At 34.9% G+C, this 23,702-nt stretch overlaps 1 non-coding gene across 1 annotated transcript; it reads left to right on the top strand.

The window, feature by feature from the left end:
* Positions 1-22,415: 22,415 nt before the first annotated feature.
* LOC133038618 (small nucleolar RNA R71) lies at positions 22,416-22,522 on the top strand. The gene has a single exon (XR_009688117.1). It is a non-coding gene; the product is annotated as a small nucleolar RNA R71 (small nucleolar RNA).
* Positions 22,523-23,702: the final 1,180 nt, after the last annotated feature.

Here is a 23,702-nt window from a genome sequence, read left to right on the forward strand (position 1 = left end):
ATTTACATTTAGGAACCAGTGTAATGATCGTAGAGTTAATCTCTTTAAGAATGTTACCTGATTCCAAAAAGCTATCACTGCACTACTAATTTCCTCTCCAGTGAGCTCCCAATTATCTTGGAAGAAGCTACTTGAGAACCCATCCGGTCCAGGAGATTTATTTCCAGGTATGCTGAAGGCTGCCTTCTTCACTTCCTCACTAGTAAATCTTTGAGTAAGGCCAATTATCTGCTCCTTTGTTAGTACTGGTCCTTTGGCTATTATTCTAGGATCTACTTTCCTTCTCTGCTCCATTTTTGACCCAAGCAACCCTTTGTAGTAGTCCAAGAATGCCTCCGTGATTAGCTCTGGCTCATGGACTCTGCTACCATCAAATCTTTCAATGGAAAGGATACGGTTTTGTCTCTGCCTTTGCTTAATGCAAGCATGGAAGAGGGCTGTGTTACAATCACCTTGCTGAATCCAATCAGCTTTAGATTTCTGCTGCAAGAAGGAGGTGTAATCACCCTGTATTCTGGTCAGTTTTTCCCGAGCTTCCTTCTCCTGTATGTGCAAAGCACTATCCATGGGATGCATCTGAATCTGATTTTGTAGGAATTCCAACTCTGCCTTTGCTCTTATAACCGAGGCTTGGAGGTCTGAGAAACCCTCCTTGTTGATCTCTTTAAGCCTCATTTTAAACTGTTTCATCGTAGACACTACTTGGAACATTTTTGATCCTTCTCCTGGCTGTCTCCACACTTCCCTTAGTTCAGATTCATACTTCAGATGTGATTTCCAAATCTTGAAGTATTTAAAAGGCTTCTTCCCACTGACCACATTAGGATAAAGAGTCAAAATTCTTGGTGTGTGGTCGAATAAACCTTCATTGAGGAATACCGCTTCAGCAAGATCATACTTATTGATCCATGATTGGTTGGACATAATTCTATCTATCTTTGAAAAGATTCTATCTTCTCCATGTTGCTTATTTGACCAAGTAAAGAAATTCCCACTTGCTTTGACATCTTCCATTTGACAAGCATTGACACATTGCAAGAACTCTGTGTCCGGATGAGTTTTAACCCGATGCCCTATTCTCTCCTCTTTGGGAAGAATGTCATTAAAATCCCCCATTAACAACCAATGCTCATTTGTTTTCAGCTCACATAAATCCTTCCATAGGACTCTTCTTTCAAATCTATTGTTTGATACATAAACCACAATCAAAAGACTATTAAATCCTTCAGTTGTTGTCAACCTTAAATGCATTAGTTGACTAGTGCATTTAAGGATGTCAACAGTAAATCTATCAGGATTTCAAGCAATAACAATCATACCACCTGCATGCCATGCTATGTTGGATGAAAAATACCAATTTACAAACACATTCAAGTATAAGGCTCCAAGCTTTGAAGCCTTAACTCTTGTTTCAAGGAGACCAACAAAATCAACTTTTTGAGAATTGATAAATTGCTTTATCATTTGTTACTTATGTTGACTGTTGGCTCCCCGAACATTCCAGGCTAATAATTTATCCATTAGACAGAGAGGGATCTCCCCCCCCCCCCCCCTCCTGTCTTGCACAAAGTATCAGCCTGCTCAAGGTCATTAGCACCAGCAACCAATTCCTCTTCCTCAAGCACCTGGAACATGTTTCCCACTTCAGTGTTAATAGTCAAACCAGCACCAGCAACTTTATTCCCTGTATTATCTCGATTAACACTACTCTTCTTGCTTTGAACTTTAGTAAAACCTTCCTCATCTACTTGAGGTTGTTGTCTTTTGTCACTCTTAACAATCCACTTCTGCTTCCCATTGCTGTTCTTTTTACACTCTGCAACATGCCCAACCCCTGAACAATGTGTACAAGAGATAGGCTTCCATTCGTATTTAATCCCTACCGAAGTGTTCATGCCAAACTCATTCTCAAACTCCAGCAGATCTCGCAGCTTTTGATCCATTTGAACCTTAACTAAAATTCTAGGGTAACTCAGTCTCTCTCTTTCTCTTGTTACACTATCCACCATAATCGGGTTTCCAACTTGAGCTACAATCTTGAAGAGTGATTTCTGACCCCAATACTTCAATTCCAGTTCTTCCAGCTGCACCCAAACTGGTACCTTTTGCACATCTTCTTTCTTATAGTTTTCATTTGGGTCCCAAGGTTTCACAATCACCGGCCTTCTATTAAAAAATATGTACCCACCATTTAATACCTGATCCCTGTCCTCAAGAGAGTGAAATCGAATGATAAAAATTCCATAAGACAGCATTTTCACTCGATCTACTTTCCCCTGCCAAATCCTGTGCACAAATCCATCCTAAACATGGACTGGGGGATTCACTCCTAACACATAGCATACTATGGATGGTTTCCAAAAATGAATTTCATCTTTAATGTCATCCATAGTAATCCTCACTTTGTTCACATTCTGATTAACATGCTTAAAAGAATTCTCAAGGTTCCGAACTACAGAATTAGACCTCAAAATAGGAGGTATCGATTTCTTACCAGCTGCAATCTCACTGTTGCATTGGTTGTTTGCTTAAATGAAGTGTGCAAAGTCATTAAGAGCATCTTCTTGCCTCTTAATCGCATCCAGAGACGATTTTGGTGAAAGAGGTTGGAATACATCGTTTGGAGCAGGGTCATCATCTCTTGCCGCATCCTCATTAGAAAGCTCCAAGGCTTCAATTTCAGCAATTCTTTCCATCGATCCAGCCTGTACCGCCTCAGTTACCTCCTTCCTTCCTGCTTTCTTTGAGAGTTTCGTTGCAGATTTAGGTTTTCCAATATTTATAGATCTTGTTTTAGCCATGGCATTAGCTGTATCAGCTACAAGAGCAGGAACCGGGAAAACCTTACTATAAATTTAGTGAAATTTCATCTTCTAATCTTATAATTTAATAAAATTGAAATAATAAAATAAACCAATTTTAAAATAGATGTGGTTAGATAATTATTATTTTAAGAATAAAAGTACAAATAAATAAATAATTAATTATCCTAATTGTATGTGATATCTCAAATTAAGCATAATTCAAATTTCCACAAAAATATCTAAGATATTTAAATATTTAAAATATAATTTATAAATTTCTAATAAGTAAAATGATATAAAATAGTGAAATATCATTTTTAAACTTATAATTTATAAATAATTAAATATTTAACAAAATAATAAACTTTTGAATTTGAAAATATTATGTTTAAAATATCTATAAAAATATCTAGGTTAATTTTAAATTTATTAATTATTTAATTTGTCATATAAGATAATTTTAATATAATATTGCAAATAAAAAAGATAAAGTTATCTTTTAATTTAAAATATGTTAAATATCAAAATATCTAATCTTATAATTAAATAAAATATAAATATTAAAGAAATTAACAAATTTTTAAATCTCACCATAATTTAAAAAATAAAATAATCAATTTTTAAATTTAAACCTCAAAATATCAAAATTAATAATAATCTATTTAAAAATAAATATTATTAATTTAAAATATGATATTTAACTTCAAATATATTAAAATAATATTTTATTCTAATTTTGGGGTTTGAAAATAGAAAAAATCCGAAATTGGGAAAATATCCCACAAAAATCGGATTTTTTTTGGGAAGGCAGCAGCTAGGCTGCACGTGCAGCCCCAAGAGGCTGCGAATCACGCCTGGCGCGCGCGGAAGAGAGGGAGACACTGAGAAAACTCGACAGATGCAGCCTGTCTGACCGAGAGACCTCGGTCAGGTGCAGGGTGCTGGGGTGTCTCCGTGTCCGAGCATCAGCGCCTTCAGACAACATCTCGTGTCCGAGATGCGCGTGCGTGTAGGCTTCTTGTCTGAAGCCTGGTGCACTCGATGCACCAACTCAAAGCTGAAACTTCAAAAATTCATATCTTCTTCAATTTTTATCGGAATTGAGTTCCATAAAAAAGAAAATTGCTTAATTTTTCACAAGGAATCCAAATAAAATATTTTCAAAAACAGGAAAAATATTTTTCGTGGAAAAAATTTACACAACACATACATTCATCAAATAACACGTAAACCACATGAAGCCATCCAAATCAACACATATCATCGTTTTAATTCATATTTCATGAAAGTAAATCATTACCATGGCTCTGAGGCCAGTTGTTTGAAATATTTTACCAGGATCTAGATTTACTAACAAGTATGTTTCATTAACATCCTAATATGAATTCTAAAACAATGAAATAAACACATATAAAGTTTAGGAAACCTTACATTGGGTGCAGCAAAATATAATGACTCCTTCCGTTCAGATCTGTAGCCATTGATTCCTTTCTGTAGCAGAGCATCACCAAGATCTGAACCTGGATCTCTTTCTCTCCTTCCTCTAGTCTTATTCTTCTTCTTGTTGATTGGATTCTTCATAGTCATACACAATATGATTGAGATACCACTTGATGTGTGTGGGCACTCTATCTATCCCTCAAGGTTCGAAAATTGAAGAAGAAAAGAGAGAATGAAGGTTCGGCTATGGTATAGGTAAGATGGCTCAATTTTCCTGAAAGCAAGAAATTTCATCAACTTTAAGTGTGAGCCATCACTATCTATTTATAGGTAACCACCTACGTTTAGGTTAGATTTATTTGGCTTTAAAATAATAGAAATATAAATTGTAAATTCTTAGTGTGGCCGGCCATAGGATGTTATTGGGCCCCACTTTGCAATTTTGTCATTTTGTCATTTTTTAATCTCATTTTCTCAAAAATGCAATTTTCCAATTTAACCATTTAAATGCCAATTCTAATTATTTAATAACTTAAAATTAATTATTAAATAATATCGTCATTTGATATATTTATTAATTAGACATATAAAGTCTCTTAATTAACAAATAAAACCTAGAATCTCTTTTCTTCACAATTTTGCCCTTGCTTAGTGAAAAATTCATAAACTAGACATAGTCTAATTTCATAATTATAATTGATTAATTAAAATTAATTAACTGGGTCTTACAAGCAATATGGTCTCAACTAGCATGGGGACCATGGGCCTATATAACCAAGCTTCCAATAAGCAGATCAAGAATTTACCAAGTAAATCCACTGACTTATTAATTCCTTGTTGCATCCACGCATAGAACTTGGAATTGCACTCTCAGTCATATAGAACGCTCTATATGTTCCACGATATAGATACGCTATAAATTATCCATTGTTATAATCCTAATTTGATCAATGATCCTCTAATAGATGATCTACATTGTATAGGGATTAAATTACCGTTACACCCTTCAATGTATTTTATCCTTAAAACAATTAGCTCCGTATAAATGATATTTCACCGAAGTGAAATGAGTACTCAACCATTTATCTCTGTTTAGCCAAGCTCGAAGGAAATTATCGTTTCACTTCTAAATACCTATAGAATTTATAGATTCTGTATCAATGTTTAGCGCTCCCACTCAATTGTACTACTGTGTTCCCAAAATGTACGTATCACCCTGTCTAAAAAGTAGGCTTAACTAACAAATCAAAGAACACGAATAACACTGTTGAGATCGAACCTAATCAGGTCAGGATTAAGATCATTTGATCTAGGATAAACTAGGTGATATTGATTTGAATAGATATTACGGTAAATTTAAAATATCTAATCAAAGTTCAATATCGGTCCCTTCCGATGTATACTCCATACATCCGATACTGGTAAACTTTGCCAATGTCCTGGAAAGGACATAACACTTATCCAAGGTGTAAGAATACCTATCGCTGATTATCAAGCAAGTTTAAATCCAGTGAACTGACAAATCAGGGAATTAAACTTTCGAACATATATTCAAGATTATATTCCACTGTGATGACAACACTATAATCATTAACAATACATATGTTCTCGACTTAATAGAATTTATACATTAAATAATCATGAAATAAATCATGTGAACCATGCAACATAAAATGTTATTTCTGATCTTTATTAATAAGTAAATCTGATTATATTGAAATGGGTTTTATTTAGGGCACAAAACCCAACAAGTACTTGGGTCTAGAATTAGTTCAGAGAACCAATGAAGCTGTTGATAAGATCAAGGCTCGGATGCTTGCTTCTCAAAGAAGGCAGAAAAGTTATGCTGATCCGAAGCGCAGAGATGTTGCATTTTAGGCAGGGGAACATGTTAAGTTAAGCCCTATGTTCATTAGGCCATTTCAGATACTCGAGAAGGTCGGGCAGGTAGCGTATCGGATAGCCTTATCACAAGCTTTGTCGGCTATTCATGATGTATTCCATATTTCAATGTTGAGGAAATATGTTTCAGACCCGACTCATATCTTGAGTTATGAAGCCCTTGAACTGGAATCAGACTTATCCTATGAAGAGCAACCTGTACAGATTCTTGATAGAAAAGAAAAAGTTCTTTGGAACAAGACTATTTCTCTAGTTAAGGTGCTTTAGAGGAACAGTAAGGTGGAAGAAGCCACCTGGGAGTTGGAGTCTGATATGAGGACTCAACATCCAGAGCTATTTAGGTTAGATTTCGAGGACGAAATCCTTTTAATGGGGGATAATTGTAATGACCGCTTTAGTAATTTGGATTAGTAAAGACAATTAGCACTAATTTCTGTTAATTTTATAATTATTTATGAATTTGTTTATTTGTGGGCCCCAATATTTAGAAATGAGTATTAGAGTTATAATTTCTCAATTTCGGAAATTTGGTAATTTTCGCTCGGCGACAAGGGAATAGCTGCTGGTTTTTGAGTGTTTCAGCAAGGGATTCAAGAGGAAATCAAGCCAAGGTAAGCCCTAGCATCTCCTTGCCCTAGTTCTTGAATTTAAGTTTAGGTTGAGTTTGTGATTTTGTGATTTAGTGGCTGTTAGGGTTAGGTTGAGTTGTAGTTCAAATTCTAGGCTTAATTTGAGTTGATATTAGCTTCTTGTAGCTGGTTTGATGGTTGGAATAGGTTTTGTGCAAGTTTGAGCTTTGAGTTCAAAGCTTTGATCTCTAATGGCATAATTTGCTTCAATGAGTTTTTCTGTGCATTACTGGCCGGAATATGTTGTATATACCCTAATTAGGTACTCTAGAAAGTTTGGTAGCATTTGGTGGAAAATTGAGCAAAGAATGAAATGTTTGGGGTGGACCGGTGCAAACCGACTAGCCGGTTTTGGTAGGATCCCCAAACACCTCATTTTCTCAATTTTCATCCATTTCAGTGCAGGGGTTGGGTGTTTCCCTAATTCAGAGTTTGAGTAACCTCTAGGGAGTATAACAGAACCTAGAGTAGTGGGTTTGGGTTTCCCAGGATTAGGGTTTTAATCATGTCACTTACCCGATATCATAATGTGATTTGGGCATCCATCTAGCACGAGACTTTCCGTTCAGGTCGGCCAGCACACTTGAATTCGGAAAGAAGGGAAGAACTGAATATAACGTGTGATATTAATATCTGAGTGTATGTATATGTTATGTGTATACGCATGCTTAAAGTGTTAATTGCACTACCAACAATTGTACAGTTATGGTACTGAGTGCATTGGTATAGTGGATATTGGTTAGGAGTACAGCACTGTGATACCAGCATAAGTACAGGAAAGTACTGAGAGTGCGTGGTATATCACTTAGTGGTACTCAGGGTACAAAACAAACCCTACCAACACTCCTACAGTGAGGTACGTAGTGCATGTGGTATAGTGGCTGTACTCTAGTATTGAACGTTCTTACTCATTTGTTGAGCCTTGTAAATAGGTGTATGGGCGCCTAAATACAAGTCGGAAATTATATGATATGTTATATGCTTTTCTTACTGAGTTTGTCGACTCACAGTTATGCTTCCATGTGTAGGTAAAGGAAAGGCGAAAGCTGAACAGGAGTAAACCTGAGCTCGAATGAAGTTGTACATGTCAAAGTAGCTCAACCTGGAGTGTTCGGTCTCGGGACATCTGGGATTATATTTTGTAGTCGCTGTGCGACCTGGGTTATATGTATTTTGAAATATTATGTCTTAAAAGTTTGTATACGAGATCCCGATATTTGTAAATAGTTTTGTATAGTATAAAGTTTATTATTTAATATAAAAGTTTTCATTTGACACGTTTTTCAAGAAAATTCTTTGATTAGCAAAGAAAGCTTTGTAATTGAAAAAGCACTGTAGCGTGCCTTAGCATTAGGGCGTTACACCTGCCTTCAAAATCTTGTGCCCCAAAACAATTCCCTGTATTACCATGAAATGGCACTTTCCCAGTTAAGTACCAAGTTTGACTCCTCACATCTGATTAGCACTTTCTCCAAGTTCTTCAAACAATTGTCAAATGAGGAACCGAAAACTGAGAAATCATCCATAAAGATCTCTATACAAGTCTCAATCAATTCTGAAAAGATCACCATCATACACCTCTGAAATGTTGTTGGAGCATTACATAGTCCAAATGGCATTCTCCTTAAAGCGAAAATGCCATATGGACATGTAAAGGTTGTCTTTTCTTGATCTCCCAGTGCTATGGCTATTTGATGGTAACCAGAGTAGCCATCTAGGAAATAGTAGTACTCTTTTCCAGCCAACCGGTCTAGCATCTGGTCAATGAATGGCAAAGGAAAATGGTCTTTTCTGGTTGCCTTTTTAAGCTTCCTGTAGTCAAATTAAGATTTGCCAACTAGAAACCGTTCTTGTAGGGATCAATTCATTTTATTTTTTCATTTTTTATCACTATCATCCCACCTTTCTTTGGAACTACTTGCACTGGGCTAACCCATTTACTGTCTGAAATTGGGTAAGCCACCCCAGCATCTAACCACTTGACCACTTCCTTTCTGACAATCTCTTTCATTGGTGGATTAAGTCTTCGGTGTGCATCAATAGGCAGTTTAGCTCCCTCCTCCATTAGAATTCGATGCATAACTGTTGAGCGACTGATTCCCTTTATATATCAGCCAATGTCCACCCAATGTCCTTATTATGTGCGCGGAGTACTCTTAGCAGCTTATCAGTCTCCACATCAGAAAGTGAAGCTTCTTGTCTTTTCCCAAAAACTCATACCGTAGATGATCAGGAAGCACCTTCAGCTCTAGTTCTAGTGGTTTTTCTGTAGATGGCACAGGCTTCTTTGGAACAACTCCCAACTCTTCATAGTACTTTCTATTCAATGGCCCATAGGAGTCAAGCCTTTCAGCGTACCCCATCGCCTCAATTCCATCTTGCCCATTCAAATCGTCTTCAGTTAGACTCATTTCTAATGAATCTTCCATCAACTTTTTCTTCTCCGCTATAGTGTCTACAAGATCTAAAAAGAAACAATTATCGCTGGCCTTTGGAAAAGTCATTGCCTTTAGAACATTGAAGATCACTTCTTCCCCTTGCACTCACAGCTTCAATTCACCTGTCTGAACATCAATCAATGCTTAACCTGTTGCCAAGAATGGTCTCCGAAGGACAATCGAAACATTTCTGTCTTCTTCCATGTCCAGAACAATAAAATCAGCTGGCAAAATAAATTTATCCACTTTGACTAGAACATCTATGATGACCCTGTTGGGTTTTATGCCATAAATAAAACTCCATTTCAATGTAATCTGGATTATTCAATATCAATAAAAAAAAACAGAAGTATTTCTCGTCATTTGTGTATGTTTTGGTTCACCTTATCAATTATTTGTCAATTTGATTTATAAATTCATCCAAACCCATTTCACATACTTCATCCTGTTTATTGTGTTGTCAGCACAGTGGAAAGTAAACATGACTGTGTGATTAAAGATTCCTAGATTTATCAGAACACTGGGGTTTTACTGATATGACAATCTACAACAGAGTTTACTTGCATTTGGATAAATGCTATGTTCTTTCCAGAGCATTGGTTAAAGTAAAGCTTGGGTTGGATGCATGGAGTATGCATCAGAATGGATTGATATTGAACTTTGACATAGATTTATTAAACTTACCATAATATCTATTCAATTCAATATCACCTATTTGATCCTAGATCAAATGATCTTAATCCTGATACGATTAGGTTCAATCTCAAGAGTGTTATTCGTGTTCTTTGATTTGTTAGTTAAGCATACTTTTGGGACAGGGTGATACGTACATTTTGGGAACACGGTAGTGCAATTGAGTGGGAGCGCTAACATAAATATGGAATCTATAGCTTCTATCTGGCGAATAGAAAGTAAAGGATGATTTCCTTCGAGCTTAACCAAACGAAAATAAATGGTGGAGTACTTATTTCACTTAGCTGAAATATCATTTATACGGGGTTAAGTATTTTAAGGATAAAATACGTTGTAGGGTGTTACAAAAATTTAATCCCTTTACATTGTAGATCATTTATATAGAGGATCATTGATCAAATTAGGATTATAACAATGGATAATTAATAGTGTGTCTACATGGTGGAACATATAGAGCGTTCTATATAGTTGAGAGTGCAATCTAAGTTCTATGCGTCGATTCATCGAAGAATTACTAAGTCAGTGAATTTAAGAGGTAAATTCTTGATCTGCTTATTGAAGGCTCGGATATATAGGCCAATGGTCCCCACAATAGTTGAGACAATACTACTTGTAAGACTCATTTAATTGGTTTTGATTAATCAATTATAATTCTCAAGTTAAACTATATCTATTTGTGAATTTATCACTTATTAAGGGCAAAACTGTAAAGAAAGAGTTTATAGGGTATATTTGTTAATTAAGAGACTTTGGTTAGTCTAATTAATACATGTAATAAATGACAATATTATTTAATAATTGCTTATAGTTATTAAATAGTTGAAAATGACATTTAAATGGTTGAATTTGAAAATTGGTATTTTTTGAGAAAATAGGATGCAGAAATGATAAAACAGCAAAATTGCAAAAGTGAGGCCCATATCCATAAGCCATGGATGGCCACATGCATAGGGTTTATCATTTAATATTTTTATTATTTTAATGCCAAGTAATTCAACCCTAACCCTATGTGGTATTCTATAAATAGAAAGTAATGGCTTCAGGAAAGTAACACAATGCATCTCATTCCTTTCAGAGAAAAACCTGAGCCATCTTTCTAAACCTAGCCGCCACCTCTCTTTCTTCTTCTTCTTTGATTGTTTCGAAATCCCTTTGTGATAGAGTAGTGCCCACACACAGCAAGTAGTACCTCAATCATAGTGTGGAAGATCGTGAAGAATCCAGATTCAACAAAGAAGGACATTCGGACTCAGATCTTGATAATACTCTGCGACAGAAAGGATACAAGGGTTAGAGATCTGAGTGGAAGGAGACATATTTTTTCACTGCACCCAATGTAAGGTTTCTCATACTTTATATGTGTTTACTTATAATCGTTTTAGAAGTTCATATTTAGGATGTTAATCAACATACTTGTGAGTAGATCTAAGATCCTTGTAAAATAATTCCAACAGCTGGTATCAGAGCCATGGTAATTGATTTTCTTGCAAGAAATTTGGACTTAAAAAGATTTGTTTGTGATTTGGATGGTATCATGTTGTTTTGTGTGTTGTATTGATGATTGATTGATGTTTGTGAAATTTTGGGAAAAATAATTGAATTTTCGTTTCTAGAATTATTTTTATAGGATAGTTTGGAAAAAATTAAGAAATTTACTTTTTTACAGAACTCAATTTCGATTTTATTTGAATTAGTTATGATTTTGTGAAGATTTGAAAAAAGTTAGGGGTGGTGACACACCCTCACGCACGCGGAATGGCTGCTTGCAGCCTCCAGCGCCGAGGAAACTCGGCCCACCTTCCCCTTGTGCGCGCGCAGATGGTATGCTTGCAGATGGTATGCTGTACAGCATACCATCCGTACAGCTCACAAATTTTTTCGTTTTCTTCGATTTTTCATGCTATTTCATGGAATTAACTTCCGATTTTTTGTGTAGTTTTGAATTTTGATTTTTACTTTTCATATTTCAAATCTAATTATCAGAAATAAATTTATTTGAATTTTTAAAATTAATTTTAGATATTAGTGTAATTTGAATTTGAAAATAGGTAAAAATCTATTTTTTGCTTATTTTTTTTATCTTATTTTTAAATTTGATTATTTTATCTTAATTTTAAATATAAGGTCAGACATTAAATTTTTTTTAATTGTTTTTTAAATAATTTGACCTTATTTAAGTTTAAAATAAGATTACTATAATCATGGTATTTTAAATAGAAATATGATATTTTTGCTAACTTTTAAATTTTGTTATTTTTTTTAAATTAAATTATAAAATCAGAAAAGGATATTTATTTATCATTTTATTTTATTGAATATTTAATTTATAAAATAACATGAAATTTAAAAGGTGGTTAGCAATTTTTTTTGAAATGATATTTAGGTTAGTTGAAACCTAATTTTTTCAAAATTGTAAGTTTAATTTTTAATTTTTTTTAAAAATCGAAAATATTTTTTATTTAAATACTATTTTCGAATTCTTTTTATTAATTAATTTAAAATTAAATAAACCCTACATCCACCTATCCAATCCAACTTGTTGCAGGAGTATGTGTTTTAGATTGTTCGTAAGTTTTTCTAAAACCTATTATTGCTTGATCTAAATTGCTATGGTTAACTTGTTGACAGATCCAATGATCTGATTTTAACCCATGGTTCAATTGTCAATAGGTCAAGTAAATAATTTGTAACAGGTAAATTTTACATTCTTCTTTCATCTGTGTATGACCTAGTAACATGATAGGATCCATCCAAATATGTGTGCCTGTGTGAGCCTATATGTTTACTTTTGTTATAGATGCATATAGGTTGTTGTTGCTAAATAAAATGTCATATCTTGATAGATTTTATTTAGGCCCATTTAGTTTTTGGGCCTATTCAATTAATAACAGTTGTTCATTTTAAGGTTAAATTCCTCTCTTTTGGGCCTTGTGTGAGAGTTTGGGGCCATAGAAGTGGGTACGACATACTGAACCCAGCTCCCCTTCACATGAACTACCCCAATTGTGAAGGCCCATTTTCCTGATTTGGATAACTGTACTAGGTTAATTAAATTAGTTTAACCTAATAAAATTGATTAGCAACATAATTAATTTCATTTTTTTAAAATTAATTTAAGAAAACATAGTTTAATGAATTATATTCTAGATAAACTATATGTATTTTCTTGTATTTAATTAAATATAGAATTATAACCAACTAGATTCTTTCTGAAGCTTAATTTTATTATTTCATTAAATATTCCTATTTAAGTTGAAAATTTGTTATTTCTAACAAATCAACTTAAATTTGAATATCTTTTGAATTTCAAATTTTAAAATTAAGTTGAGGAATTTTAGGAATTGGTTATTAAGATTCTTTAGATATTTTTTAAGTTGATATTTTTTAAATATGGATAAACTTAAAATGGAATATTTTTTAATTAAGTGGTTACAACTTAATTTTAATATTTAATTAAATTATTATTTGAAAAATATTTAAGTTGGATATTTTAGATTCATCTAAACAACTTAAGTTAGATATTTTTTTCAAATTTATTCCATTATATTTTAATTATTTATCTAATTTCAAATTTATTTTTCGAATTTAAATAGTCGAAATTTAATTAAAGTTGGATTTTTTTTAATTCAAATTTTTTATATAAAACCAACTTTAGTTTGTAATTTTTCATTATCAAAATATGGAATAAAAGAAATGATTAAATAAAATACATATTTTTTTTTAAAATAATGAGCTTTAATCAAGAGACATTCGATCTCCATTGTTGGTTTTACATAGCTTTTGTTTTAGTGAGTAATCCTCCCTAATGGAGGAACGTTCATCAGCAAGTTAGCACCGTTTAATCTCGAAAGATAAGTATTATTTGTAAGTATTTTATATTAGTATTGATCACCCTAATGGTGGCGACTGTATTTGACTTACAAAAGTATGAAACAATGGTGGGAGCTCATGAAATAGGAATGACCTTCACTCTCGCCTAAACGGGACAACGTCGGATTCTCTTTTTGATCGAATAAAAGGTTGCTAGAATGTTTATCATTTTAGATGAATTGATAACTCTATTCAATGGATGATGCTTTGACTCTCGCCTAAACGGGACTCTGTATCAGTTTGTTGGAAACCTTGGAAAATAAACTATGTTAGATTTTGTATTTTTATAACATATGTGATTATTTGTTATTTTCTGAACTTGTGTATGAATTTATTGAACCAAAACCTTATTTCTATTTTATTGATATGTTGTAGTGCCAATATGAATAATCCTCACCCCGATCCACTCCTAGTTAATATCTTAGCAAATGAACTCTATAGTGTGAAAATGCAACCTGGTAGTTGCATTAACTCGCACCTATTGTTGATGAATCTGAAGTTCCAAAAGGCAAATCTACATGGAATTGAATTATCAAAGGAACAATGGCTACAATTCATTCTTAATTGTCTTCCTCCGGAGTATAATGGATTTGTTGTATCATACATGATCAACAATTTTAACTCCTCCGACATGGACAAGCACGAAGCAGAATTACGAGCTCATGAACGGAATTTGATTGCAATGGGACCTCCTGGTTTTGCAAACTTTAATCAGAGGAAGAGGATTAAGCATGAAGGCTCTAACAAAGCTGCTTCTTCAAGTATAATTATCAGACATGATCTTCTATGTTCGAATTGTAATGAAAAGGGACATCAAGAAGAACGATTTCCCCGGCTTCTAAACAATTAAAACAAAGGTAATGCTTTTGTCTTTGAATCATGTGTTTTAGAGAATGACAAATCCACATGGATTGTTCATTCTGGGTCTACTAACCATGTATGTTCTTCATTGCAGCTGCTTGAAACTTGGGAAAATCTGCTTCCAGAAGAATTAAAGCTTAAAGTTGGAAATGGCGAGTTAGTATTGGTCGAAGCTAGAGGAACAGCCCGTATCAAGTTTCAACAGAAATTTTTACTTTTAGAAAATATTTTATTTATTCCAAACTTTAGTAGAAACTTGATTAGTGTTTCATGTTTACAAACACAATCTTATATATTGAATTTTTCGAGTTCTTATTGTTCAATTTCTCGTAATGGATTTCATATATGTGTTGCTCACATGGAACAAGGGCTTTATGTTTTAAGACTGAATACACAAATCTCACTAAATACTGAACTTTTTAATGTAGCTAAACCTAGAAGTCTTAAGAGAAAAGAGATTGATAATGATGAACAAACTTATCTATGGCATTTACGTTTAGGTCATATAGGTTTTGATAGACTCAATAGGCTTACCAAGGACGGTCCATTGAAAAATGTCATCTTAGGTGGATTGTCGGTATGCGAGTCTTGCGTAGAAGGAAAGATGACCAAACGTTCTTTCTCTACAAAGGGAGAGCGTGCCAAACAACCCTTAGGGTTAGTGCATTCAGATGTTTGCGGACCCCTGAATGTAAAAGCCCGAGGTTGTTATGAGTATTTCGTCACTTTCATTGACGATTTCTCTAGATATAGTTTTCTTTACCTAATGCAAAAGAAATCTGAAACGTTTGAAAAGTTTCATGAATTTCATGCTTTGGCTCAAAACCAATTAGGTAAAACATTAAAGATCTTGCGAACTGATAGGGGTGGAGAATATATGGATAGGCAATTCAAAGATCATTTAATTGAACTTGGAATTGAATCCCAATACACTTCCCCAAGCACTCAACAGCAAAATGGAGTTGCAGAAAGACGAAATCGCACTCTTTTGGAAATGGTTAGGTCTATGCTGAGTTATTCAACTCTGTCTACGTCCATCTGGGGATATGCTATTCAGATGGCAAACGACATTTTAAATGTTGTTCCATCTAAAGCAGTCCCTAAGACACCCGTCGAACTATGGAATGGTTGTACACCTAGTTTACGCCATTGTAGAATATGGGGGTGCCCTGCTCATGTCTTGAGAAAGAAAGAAGGCAAACTGGAATCGCGAACTGAGGTTTGCATGTTTGTCGGAAATTCTAAAGAGACTAGGGGTGGACTGTTTTATAGTTACAAGGATAACAAAGTGTTTGTTTCTACAACTGCTACTTTTCTTGAAGGTAACTATATTAAAGACAACAAACTGAAAAGTAAAGTTGTATTAGAGGAAATGCTTTCAGATATAACTCCTTCCAATGTTCTGTCCTCTTCCACTCAAGAAGAGGATAATCCTACTCCCTCAGTCGAAGCAACTGAGAAAACTACTACCAAAGTTCCTGTTCAGAAGATCACCGCTCCTCGTCGTAGTGGGAGGGTTTCTACAAAACCGTCTCATTATGGCTTGGATGGTGAAATCAATATGGTCGTTGGTGACGGTATTGAAGATGACCCATTAACCTATAAATAGGCAATGGCAAGTCTAGAACGGAAGCGATGGTCAGCCGGCATGGATTCATAAATGGATTCCATGAAAAAGAACAAAGTCTGGGAATATGTAGACGCACCCGATGACTATCGTCCAATCGGAAGTAAGTGGGTCTACAAGAAGAAAAGAGGCGCTAGAGGCAAAGTCGAAACTTTTAAAGCTAGACTGGTCGCCAAGGGTTATACCCAAAGAGAAGGCGTGGACTATGAGGAAACTTTTAGTCCTGCCGCCATGCTCAAATCCATCCGAATTCTTCTTCCATCGTAGCCGCTTTCGACTATGAAATCTGGCAAATAGATGTCAAGATAGCCTTCCTTAATGGGGTTCTTGAAGAAACCATCTATATGGAGCAACCGGAAGGCTATGTTCTTCCAGGGCAAGAAAAGAAAGTTTGCAAATTAAATAAGTCTATTTATGGACTTAAGCAAGCTTCTCGCTCATGGAACAAAAGGTTTGATGAAATCATCAAAACCTACGGCTTTCATCAGAATGAAGATGAACCTTGTGTTTACCAACTCAATGAAGACAAAGTAGTAGTATTCCTGGTCCTTTATGTTGATGACATTTTGATCATTGGCAACAATATCAAGAAAATGACTGACATCAAGGAATGGCTTGACACTCAATTCGATATGAAATATTTGGGTGAGGCTGCCTATGTTCTCGGTATTCAAATTATCAGAAACCGGAAGAACAGATCTCTTGCTCTTTCTCAAACAAATTACATAGATAAAGTTTTAGAGAGATTCTCCATGACCAACATCAAAGGGGCGACTATGCCTTCTAGATATGGTATCCGTCTATCTAAGGAACAGTGTCCTACTGATCCTCAAGAGATAGAGGACATGGGAAAAGTTCATTATACTTCAGCAGTTGGAAGTCTAATGTATGCAATGTTGTGCACTAGACCTGACATCTGCTATGCAGTTGGAATCGTGAGCAGGTATCAGACAAATCCAGGTCAGGAACATTGGAATGTTGTTAAGTATATTCTTAAATACTTGAGAGTACAAGAGATTACGTCTTAGTCTACAAGGGTGTTGCTTTAAATCCCATAGGCTATACCGACTCAGATTTCCAAGCATGTCTTGATGACAGGAAATCTACATTTGGGATGGTGTTTACTCTTGGGGGTGGAGCAGTGGTTTGGAGAAGTGCTAAACAAACTGCGATTTTAGATTCTACCATGGAGGCAGAATTCATAGCTGCTGCAGAGACTGCCAAAGAGGTTGTCTGGCTGAGAAAGTTCTTCACCAGTCTTGGTGTCGTGCCTGGAGTGGAAAAGCCTCTAGTTTTACTTTGTGATAACACTGGAGCAATAGCAAACAGTAAGGGGCCTCGAAGCCACAAGAGAAGCAAACATATAGAAAGGAAATATCATATCATCAGAGAATATGTGGCAAGAGGGGATGTACTGGTGGAAAAAGTGGACACAGAAGACAACTTAGCTGATCCATTCACCAAAGTATTGGCAGTGACTGCATTTGAAAAGCACCGTCAGAATTTAGGATTAATTGAAATGTACTAATTAGTTTTATATTACTGCAAGTGGGAGTTTGTTGGGTTTTATGCCCTAAATAAAACTCCATTTCAATGTAATCCGGATTATTCAATATCAATAAAGAAATAGAAATATTTTTCATTCATTTGTGTATGTTTTGGTTCACCTTATCAATTATTTTTCTATTTGATTTATAAATTCATCTAAACCCTTTTCACATACTTGATCCTGTTTATTGTGTTGTCAGCACAGTGGAAAGTAAACATGACTATGTGATTAAAGATTTCTAGATTTATCATAATACTGGGGTTTTACAGATATGACAATCTACAACAGAGTTTACTTGCATTTGGAGAAATGTTGTGTTCTTTCCAGAGCATTGGTTAAAGTAAAGCTTGGGTTGGATGCATGGAGTATGCATCGGAATAGACCGATATTGAACTTTGACATAGATTTATTAAACTTACCGTATATCTATTCAATTCAATATCACCTAGTTGAATTGTTAGGTTCAATCTCAACAGTGTTATTCGTGTTCTTTGATTTGTTAGTTAAGCCTACTTTTGGGTCAGGGTGATACGTACATTTTGGGAGCACGATAGTGCAATTGAGTAGGAGCGCTAACATAAATATGGAATCTATAGCTTCTATCTGGCGAATATAAAGTAAAGGATGATTTCCTTTGAGCTTAACCAAACGAAAATAAATGGTGGAGTACTCATTTCACTTAGCTAAAATATCATTTATACGGGGTTAAGTGTTTTAAGGATAAAATACATTTTAGGGTGTTACGGTAATTTAATCACTTTACAGTGTAGATCATCTATACAGAGGATCACTGATCAAATTAGGTTTATAACAATGGATAATTAATAGCGTGTCTATATGGTGGAACATATAGAGCGTTCTATATAGCTGAGAGTGCAATTCTAAGTTCTATGCGTGAATTCAACAAAGAATTAATAAGTCAGTGAATTTAAGAGGTAAATTCTTGATCTGCTTGTTAGAAGATCGGATATATATAGGCCTATGGTCCCCACACTAGTTGAGACAATACTAATTGTAAGACTCATTTAATTGGTTTTGATTAATCAATTATAAGTCTCAAGTTAGACTATGTCTATTTGTGAATTTATCACTTATTAAGGGCGAAACTGTAAAGAAAGAGTTTATAAGGTATATTTGTTAATTAAGAGACTTTGGTTAGTATAATTAATAAATATAATAAATGACAATATTATTTAATAACTGATTATAGTTATTAAATAGTTGAAATGGACATTTAAATTGTTGAATTTGAAATGGCATTTTTTGAGAAAATGGGATGCAGAAATGATAAAACAGCAAAATTGCAAAAGTGAGGCCCATATCCACAAGCCATGGTCGGCCACATGCATCGGGTTTATCATTTAATATTTTCATTATTTTAATGCCAAGTAATTCAACCCTAACCCTATGTGGTATTCTATAAATAGAAAGTAATGGCTTCAGGAAAGTAACACAATGCATCTCATTCCTTTCAGAGAAAAACCTGAGCCATCTTTCTAAACCTAGCCACCCCCTCTCTTTCTTCTGCTTCTTCGATTGTTTCGAAATCCCTTTGATATAGAGTAGTGCCCACACACAGCAAGTAGTACCTCAATCATAGTGTGGAAGATCGTGAAGAATCCAAATTCAACAAAGAAGGACATTCGGGCTCAGATCTTGATAATACTCTGCGATAGAAAGGATACAAGGGTTAGGGATCTGAGTGGAAGGAGACATATTATTCCGCTACACCCAATGTAAGATTCTCATACTTTATATGTGTTTACTTATAATCGTTTTAGAAGTTCATATTTAGGATGTTAATCAACATACTTGTGAGTAAGATCCTGGTAAAATAATTCCAACAGACCCCTCTTGGATGAGCCAATGACCGATCAGCCAATTGCAAGGTTACTGTAGTAGGCTTTGCCTCACCCAACTGTTCTAAAAACCGACAGAGGCATCAAATTGATGCTCGCTCCCAAATCACACAATGCATTTATCCCCTCTATTCTCCTAATATTACAATGAATGGTTAAACTCCCAGGATCTCTGACTTTGGGAGGGAGTTTCTTCTGCAATATCGCACTACACCCCTCAGTCAATGCCACTGTTTCATAGTCTTCCATTTTCCTCTTTTTGGACAAGATTTCTTTCATGAATTTGACATAACTAGGCATTTGTTCCAAGGCTTCTGCAAAGGGAATGTTGATGTGCAGCTTTTTAAATACCTCTAGAAATTTCGAAAACTGCTTGTCTAGGTTGGTTTTTCGGAGTCTCTGTGGATAGATGATCTTCACATGGTGGTCTATGCTGACTGGTGGAGAATCTTCTTATGTTGCGAGACTGTTAGTAGTCACTACTACAAAAAAACCCTTTTAATGCCTCTTTTTTAAGTCCAACAAAATTATTGTTGGACATAAAAAGATTTTGAGGAGTTTTCTAGTCCAACATTGTAGGACTAGAAAAAAATTCTATCTAGTCCAATAAAGTTAGACTAGAAAACCAGTAGTAAACGTGATATATATATTTTCTAAAAGAATGGTGTATTTTGAACTCCAACAATGCTAGACTAGATAAATATTTTGGGGGACTTTTCTAGTCCAAAATAGCTGGACATGAGCCTAATTAAAAAATAATAATTTTCTTATTTTTTTAATTGAAATCCACAATTAAACATGATTAATTTTCCTATTTTTGTACCATATATTCCCTTATTTCATTCCTTATTAAATTTCTTTCAAAAAATATTCCTTATTAAATTCTCTCTCTCATTAACCTAATTCACACCAATCTCTCTCACTCTCTCGGATCGCTAAAGGAGAAAATCTAGCCGCATTCCACAATAATTTCTCTTCTCTCTCTCAGTTCAACGCGAATAAAAAAAAATGAAAGTTTAACTCCGGCGACCCTGAAGCCACATCACAGCCTCGAAGCCTCGAAGCCGCTGCACAACCACGAAGCAAGTTCGTCGGATTCCCCAGGTCCATCTTTGTTTTCTTTTTCTCATTCTCTGTCTCTTTCCCATGTTTTCCTAACCCAACTTCATCGATTGGTATTTTCCAGGTCCAAACTCCTGCGATTCATGTTCTCTTTCTCAGTTTCCTTTTCTTTCTTTCTTTTTCGGCAATGGTGAGACGAACAGATGGGATGCATAGCTGGTGGCACTGGTGAAACGAACGCAGAGTTTGGATTTTGTAATGTTGGCCGGAGTTGAACGAAAAGGATGGGTTGGGTTTGCACCTAGTTTCGGTTCCCAAATTGTTTAAAATTCGAAATCTGTTTCAGTGCCATGAGATTAGTGTTTTGGTATGGGTTTAAGATGGCAATTTGAACACTCTATTTACTATGTATTTTCTATTTTTTTAACCCTTGCTTAAAAAAGAAAAGGGTATGCAGAGATAAACTTGTAAAAATAATAAATTGTATTTTCTTATTTTTGTTGGTACAATTCAGTAAAGAAAGAAGCTTTAGTATAATTGTAGTTCTTTTTAGTATTTATTTTATTTTCAATAATCTAAGATATTATAAATTAATTATTATATATAAATAAATTTTATAATTTTTGAACAATTTATAATATTTGAATAATTTTTATTATTTATTAAAAAATGAAAAATGTGTACTTTAACGTCTAACTTTGTTGGACTATAAATGAGTTCTCATTTTGACTCCAAATATTATGTCCATCAATGATGGCTAGAAATATTTTTCTAGTCGAGCATTATTAGACTAGAAAAATACACTTTTTATGTCCCAAGCTACTATGTCCAACACAAAATAGACTCAAAAAATTTATCTAGTCTAATTTTGATGGACTTAATAGGGGTTTTTGTAGTAGTGAGTCTTCTTTTATACTGATGTCGGTGGTGGTTGATCCTTAACCTCTTCTTCCACTAGTTGTCTCCTTCATACTTCTTCCCACTTCTCAAGGTGATTGCCTTACAGTTTTCTTTTGGGTTCACCTCTGTTATGCTAGGCAAGTTCCCTTGAGGACGGGTAGCTATCTCAGTTGCCAATTACCCCATCTAATTCTCTAAGGCTTTAATAAATGGTCTAGTCCCTGTAATAAATTGTAGCAACAAATCTGTTTGTAGACTAGACCCTCCACTAGAACCTTGTTGTTGTGGTTGTTGTTGATTCTGTTGGGACTGATTTCTCTGCTGATAGAACCCATGTGGTTGCTGATTAGAATAACTATTTCATCGACTCCCTCCTTGATTGTACCCCTAGTTATTGTTTTGAGAATAATTCCCAATGGCTTTTGCTTCATCAATCGGAAAACTATTCACATCTACTGGGCATTCGTCCTAGGTGTGAGGACCCCCACAGAGCTCACAAATAACTTGAGCCTGTTTTGCCTGAACAACTATCAGAATTGTTAGGGCCTCTACTTGGGCTGTCAATTTGGTGATGGCATCTACCTTGTGCATACCAGCTACCTTCTTCGTTTGCCTTCTTTCAGTTTGCCATTGTTAATTATTCATGGCCATTTCTTCGAGCAAATCATAGGCCTCTTCTACACTTTTTCTCATAAATGCCCCACCAGTTGCGGCATCTATAATCGTTCTGGTGTTACCAATCAGCCTGTTGTAGAAGTTATGAACCAACATCCACTTTTCAATCCCATGATGTGGACATTTCTTGATTAGATCCTTGAACCTCTCCCAAGCCTCATGGAGAGATTCATTGTCTAGCTAATAGAAAATATTAATTTCTCCTCGCAGCTTGGCAGACTTTGCTGGAGGAAAAAACTTGGACAAGAACTTTTTTGCCAAATCAGTCCATGTTGCAATAAAGTTTGGTGGCAAGGAGATCAACCAGCTTTTGGCTCGCTCCCTCAGCGAGAATGGGAATAGTCTCAAGCGGATGGCATCATCACTGACTCTGTTTACCTTGAAAGTCTGAAATAACTCCATGAAATTGGACAAGTGCAAATTAGGGTCTTCAGAGGGGAGTCCACCAAACCAGACTGTAGACTGCACCATTTGGAGTATGGCTGGCTTTATCTCAAAGTTATTGGCCTCTACGGTAGGTGGTCTTATACAAGACTGAACCCCCATCAATGTTGGGAGAATGTAGTCTCTCAGACTACGACCGTTTGCCTAATCTTCAACGGCACCTCCATTATTACTGTTGTTGTCGCCATTATTTTTGCGATTAGCATTATCAGCCATGACTTCTTCTGTTTTAGCACTTGCTGAAATTCTTTCTTGCCTTTTGTTTCTTTTGGTTCTTCTAAAGGTCCTCCCACTTTCAGGATCAACCGACAGTATTATACTTTGTCCTTGACGTCGCATACACCTTCAATTCTTGAAATAGATTAAGACAATTTGAGAGAAACAAGTTCGCAATCAGCAGAAAGAATTAACCAAAGTAGAATTTAATCTAATCTTATGTAATACCAATTTTTAAACGATTCCCCGGCAACGGCACCAAAAACTTATTGTTAAATTTAATACGCAAGTGCACTTATCGTAGTTCAAGTAATAAACTCACACGAGTGAGGTCGAACCATAGGGACTTGGACTGAATATCACTAGATTAAATTTATGGTTCTATTTGGCAAACCAATAATTCTATTATTGAAGTAAAATAAAGAATATCAAGAAAATAAAATTAACACTAAAAAGATTTAATTAAGATGGTAAATTAGGGAAGAGAATCTGGTTGATTTATTTACCCAATTGTTAATGCTAATTACCACCATTTTTCTTGATGTGAATGACAGATTAAACAAATTAATCTAACTCTTTTCAGATCTTTTAGGCCCTAAATCACATGTAAGCTAATCAATCTCTGAATTAGATTAACCTGTAATCAGCTTTAAGCAATAATCTAAATGTCACACAGGTTACGCAAATACTTTAGTTTCACATAAAACCTAGATTATCCAATTTTAGCATTCTC

This window comes from Cannabis sativa, chromosome 5 (assembly GCF_029168945.1).
Source record: "Cannabis sativa cultivar Pink pepper isolate KNU-18-1 chromosome 5, ASM2916894v1, whole genome shotgun sequence".
In the NCBI taxonomy this organism is placed as follows: domain Eukaryota; kingdom Viridiplantae; phylum Streptophyta; class Magnoliopsida; order Rosales; family Cannabaceae; genus Cannabis; species Cannabis sativa.